The 6,325-nt window shown below is 38.0% G+C and overlaps 1 protein-coding gene across 2 annotated transcripts in view; it reads left to right on the top strand.

Moving 5' to 3' along the window:
- The window catches only part of LOC138306450 (uncharacterized), a 158,887-nt gene that overhangs the window by 125,127 nt on the left and 27,435 nt on the right, over positions 1 to 6,325 (top strand). The window lies entirely within an intron of this gene.

Genomic DNA, 6,325 nt, shown 5'->3' on the forward strand with positions numbered 1-6,325 from the left:
CACTGGAAGCTTCATGTTACTGGTCCAGGACATAAACACAAATCATCTTTGTCTAGACCAAGACATACCACTGGAAGCTTCATGTTACTGGTCCAGCACATAAACACAAATCATCTTTGTCTAGACCAAGACATACCACTGGAAGCTTCATGTTACTGGTCCAGCACATAAACACAAATCATCTTTGTCTAGACCAAGACATACCACTGGAAGCTTCATGTTACTGGTCCAGGACATAAACACAAATCATCTTTGTCTAGACCAAGACATACCACTGGAAGCTTCATGTTACTGGTCCAGACATAAACACAAATCATCTTTGTCTAGACCAAGACATACCACTGGAAGCTTCATGTTACTGGTCCAGACATAAACACAAATCATCTTTGTCTAGACCAAGACATACCACTGAAGCTTCATGTTACTGGTCCAGACATAAACACAAATCATCTTTGTCTAGACCAAGACATACCACTGGAAGCTTCATGTTACTGGTCCAGGACATAAACACAAATCATCTTTGTCTAGACCAAGACATACCACTGGAAGCTTCATGTTACTGGTCCAGGACATAAACACAAACATCTTTGTCTAGACCAAGACATACCACTAGAAGCTTCATGTTACTGGTCCAGGACATAAACACAAATCATCTTTGTCTAGACCAAGACATACCACTGGAAGCTTCATGTTACTGGTCCAGGACTGGTCCAGGACATAAACACAAATCATCTTTGTCTAGACCAAGACATACCACTGGAAGCTTCATGTTACTGGTCCAGCACATAAACACAAATCATCTTTGTCTAGACCAAGACATACCACTGGAAGCTTCATGTTACTGGTCCAGGACATAAACACAAATCATCTTTGTCTAGACCAAGACATACCACTGGAAGCTTCATGTTACTGGTCCAGGACATAAACACAAATCATCTTTGTCTAGACCAAGACATACCACTGGAAGCTTCATGTTACTGGTCCAGCACATAAACACAAATCATCTTTGTCTAGACCAAGACATACCACTGGAAGCTTCATGTTACTGGTCCAGGACATAAACACAAATCATCTTTGTCTAGACCAAGACATACCACTGGAAGCTTCATGTTACTGGTCCAGGCATAATGTTCAGCACATAAACACAAATCATCTTTGTCTAGACCAAGACATACCACTGGAAGCTTCATGTTACTGGTCCAGGACATAAACACAAATCATCTTTGTCTAGACCAAGACATACCACTGGAAGCTTCATGTTACTGGTCCAGGACATAAACACAAATCATCTTTGTCTAGACCAAGACATACCACTGGAAGCTTCATGTTACTGGTCCAGGACATAAACACAAATTATTTTGACTCGGAATAAAATACAAATGCAAACATTCCTGGGTAAAAAGTTACCCAATCTGATTAAAATACAGATCCTTATTATCACTATGTTGGATAAGAGGATCTGAGAAAATCCCATTAAGGCCCATGTCTAGGTGACCTTTGGAAATGGCCAATCAAATTGCTGCTAGCAAAATTTTGACAGTGGATTTCAGGGGACGAAATAGCTTGAAAATCTGTCAGAATTATTTCCGTGTACGTAGTCATCTCGCCCAAAGACCACAACAAAATTAATCGTATACTATGTTGGGACGAAATGGCGTTGTCAATTGATACAGCAACGTGCAGAACATACATGATACATGATTCTTCATGGGATGTTGTCAGATCCTCTATTGAACGGAGTGGTTATAAGGATATGTATTTTAATGAGATTGAAAAGTTATCTTAAATCTGGCCAAACACTCAGTACAAATTATTTCCCTGAGCGAAGCCAAAACTTATCTTCCTGTTGTAGGACAAAACACAACTCATTATTATTGTTAAGTAAATGTCATCTTCCGTAGCCAACCTTGTAGTCAAGTGGTTACTTTGTCTAACATTCTACTACATTAGCAACCACGTCAGGCAAAATCACCAAGTGTTATAGTTTACAATACTCTAATATCGTAACTACCACCAAGTGACTTTCAGGTGGTTATATAGTTTCTGACATATTATAGTCTATGTGATGTACGTAGGAGATGAAGTTCATGGCCTCGATCAAGTAACTGCAATGTACTGACCAGTGGTCAGTGTTTTAGGAGTTTCCGAAGACAACATTGACCAGGTACTTTATGAAAAGGCCAATTAAACAAAGTAACTTACAAGGACTACCAATCACACCTATATATTAATTATATGTAAGAGCTAACTACTGCTGTCTATCATTTAGAAATTAAAACTCATGTTGTACATATCTACAAAGTACAAATGTAAGTATTAAAATATGCGTGTATTGGTCATGCGAATAAAACGAATTTCACGAAATTAAATTTCAAGTTAACTATCGATGTTGAACAAGACATAGCTATGTGCTTAAATATGAAGAAACAATTTTTGATAGCGAGGTTAAACAAGAGGCCCAGAGGGCCTGTATCGCTCACCTGGTTTGTTATGCCAAGTAATGATCTGAATACAGGTTAATTGTTTCTTTTCTGAAGGAATTTTAATATTAACCTCTAAATCCCCTATTGGGCCCAACCTTCCTGCCCCCAGGGGGTCAGAGCCAAAATTTATACAAGTTCTTTTCCCCTTCCCCCAAGGATGTTTATGGCCAAATTTGGTCACAATCCAAGCAAAACTCTAGGACAAGTAGCGATTTATAGGATTTACCTCTATTACCCCTATTGGGCCCCGCCCCTCCTGACCCTCCTGACTACCTGTAGTAGTCCCAATGGTAAAGTTCTTGATCAGCTGTGTCTTTGTGACTGGTTTTTTGTCTTGTGTCAACACTGAATTCACAGATAGAGATAGTGCTAAAGGTACAACCTTCTCCATAGGAAACATTGTGATACCGTTTCGATTTTCCAGTCAATTAGAGATATTGAGTGATGATTTAATCAGAGATATTAACTGGTATTTTAGCATCTGGCAATTGCAATGAATGTATCAAAGAAATGGAAGTAGTGTTGTGTAATAATCATGAAATGGCTGATGAACTACCCCCTCTCGGTATCCCTTCAGTCCCCACCCACGGGGCCTTGTACATATAACCCAGAAAATATCATCTGATTACAAAGAAATGGAAGTAGTGCTTTGTAATAATCACGAAATGACTGATGTACTACCTCCTCCAAGTATCCCTTCAGTCCCCACCCACGGGGCCTTGTACATATAACCCAGAAATATCATCTGATTACAAAGAAAAATATTTTCCCTGTAGAGGAAATGAAAAGTGTTGATACAAAGAAAACATTTTTAATCAGCAACAGCTGATGAACTTATTAAAAATAAGTTTGCGAAATCAGCAAAAGTCGACAGCACATATATAGAAAACACCGTATGGATATTGAGAATTTTTCAAGGTGTGTACCCACCAGTACAAAACATGATTTCACTTTACAAAATGGTTTCAAAATATCATACAACTGACAAAAATCTTTGACAAGATCAAAATAATTAGAAATTGAAGAAAAATCCAATGATGAAATAGAGAAAAATCTAGCAGCCTCGCTCGATGAATATGTCATTCTGTGTAATGGACGCATGTGTTAAAATAGCATACAGACAGTAAAATCAACCAGTAATTGTACTTTATAAAATCAACAATTAACTAGAGATTTGACTGTTACACAGTTGACTGTAGTTCAAGGCTGTTTTCTCCACTAAATATATTGAGTTATTTTTATTGTAGATTGGAGTGTAGAGGTATTTAGTACAGAAACAGATTCCATCACAATCTCAGTCCAAATACAGATTCCACACCAATCTCAGTCCAAAAACAGATTCCATCACAATCTCAGTCCAAAAACAGATTCCACCACAATCTCAGTCCAAAAACAGATTCCACCACAATCTCAGTCCAAAAACAGATTCCATCACAATCTCAGTCCAAAAACAGATTCCACCACAATCTCAGTCCAAAAACAGATTCCACCACAATCTCAGACCAAAAACAGATTCCATCACAATCTCAGTCCAAAAACAGATTCCATCACAATCTCAGTCCAAATACAGATTCCACCACAATCTCAGTCCAAAAACAGATTCCACCACAATCTCAGACCAAAAACAGATTCCATCACAATCTCAGTACAAAAACAGATTCTACCACAATCTCAGTCCAAAAACAGATTCCACCACTATCTCAGACCAAAAACAGATTCCACCATTATCTCAGTCCAAAAACAGATTCCACCACAATCTCAGTCCAAAAACAGATTCCACCACTATCTCAGTCCAAAAACAGATTCCACCACAATCTCAGTCCAAAAACAGATTCCACCACAATCTCAGTCCAAAAACAGATTCCACCACAATCGCAGTCCAAAAACAGATTCCACCACTGTCTCAGTCCAAAAACAGATTCCACCACAATCGCAGACGAAAATTAGATTCTACCACTTAATAATTAAAGTAAAACACCTGTGAATTAAATTGAATTAAATGACAAAAATAATAAGCACACAATCAGTTGTTTACTACATGATGTTTCTATGCCGATAAAACAAACAAAAATAAGTCCCCGTACACAATCATTTTGGTCACATTTTTAATTTACTCCGTTGCTCAGCAAACGGAGAAAATAGGTTGGGAGTCTTATTTGCAGATATCCCCCCATATCTAGAAATGTGTCAAAATGTGTGTGTGTGTGGGGGGGGGGAAGGGGGGTCTTATTTGCGTCGAATACGGTATGCTCTGTTGGCAGTGGAGCATCTTTAAAATATTTTACCCTATTTGACCCCTGTGAACTTGAATGGCGATCAAGGTCATTCCTTTAACCAAATTTGGTAGCACTTCATACCCGAGCATGCCTCAGGCTTATTATCAGGTCTCTAGGCCTCTTAATTATTGAAACAAGAGGCCAATGGGCCTTAACGGTCACCTGAGTTAGAATATATAATGAAACAAATAATGAAATAAATTAAAGACATACAAACACTATATACTGGGCCTTGAAGTTGGTCAGTGATTTATAAATTTGACTTGTTAGACTATGAAGAGTATTTGCTTCCATCAAGCTGTGAACTTAGAGGTATTTTTTGAAATTTTAATCATTTTGACCCTGTTTGGTCCTGCCCCTCTGGTCCCCCAAGGCGTCATTGAGGACGGATATGGATGTTAAAATGCTATATCTTAGGCTAATAATTCTAATCAAATTTGACTATTTTCCTACGAAAATTGGGCAAATAATGTTCACAAATATGTTAAATGTGTTTTCCCTATATAAACTATAGTAAACTTGACCCCTTCCCCAGGGGGAAACGTGAGACCCCAGGGTCATATAATTCACAATTTTTGTAAAGGACCTTAAGACCTTTCTATTTATGAAAAGTATTTGATTCTACCATTTCCAGAATTTCAGAAGAAGATTTGTGAAGTTTTAGCCTATTTGACCCTTTTTTAGCCCCGCCCCTCTGCCCCCAGGGGGTCGGCCAGGACCAATGTGGATATGATATTAAAATGCTATCTTAGGCTAATAATTCTAACCAAGTTTGACTCGTTTCCAATGAAAATTGAGCGAAACATGCCCATAAATGTGTTTTCCCTATATAAACTATAGTAAACTTGACCCCCTCCCCAGGGGGAAACGTGAGACCCCAGGGTCATATATTTCACAATTTTTGTAAAGGACCTTAAGACCTTTCTATTTATGAAAAGTATTTGATTCTACCATTTCCAGAATTTCAGAAGAAGATTTTTGAAGTTTTAGCCTATTTGACCCTTTTTTAGCCCCAACCCTCTGCCCCCAGGGGGTTCGGCCAGGACCAATGTGTATATGATATTAAAATGCTATCTCAGACTAATAATTCTAACCAAGTTTGACTTGTTTCCAATGAAAATTGAGCAATACATGCTCATAAATGTGTTTTCCCTATATTAACTATAGTAAACTTGACCCCCTCCCCAGGGGGGAAACGTGAGACCCCAGGGTCATATGATTCACAATTTTTGTAAAGGACCTTAAGACCTTTCTATTTATGAAAAGTATTTGATTCTACCATTTCCAGAATTTCAGAAGAAGATTTTTGAAGTTTTAGCCTATTTGACCCCTTTTGACCCCGCCCCTAAGACCCCTGGGGGTCAGTCATAGAAAATTTGTTAATAGGATTAAATGGCCTTCTCATACTGATAATTCTGACAACATTTGACTCATTTCCTAAAAATGGTGCACAAAAATGTGGTTTTCCCATATACTACTATAAGTAAATATAAAACTATAGTAAAACTTAAACCTTTCTATCTATGAAAGAGTATTTGATTCTACACCTGTGAGTAGAGAAGAAGA

This window comes from Argopecten irradians, chromosome 13 (genome assembly GCF_041381155.1).
Source record: "Argopecten irradians isolate NY chromosome 13, Ai_NY, whole genome shotgun sequence".
NCBI classification, from domain to species: Eukaryota; Metazoa; Mollusca; class Bivalvia; order Pectinida; family Pectinidae; genus Argopecten; species Argopecten irradians.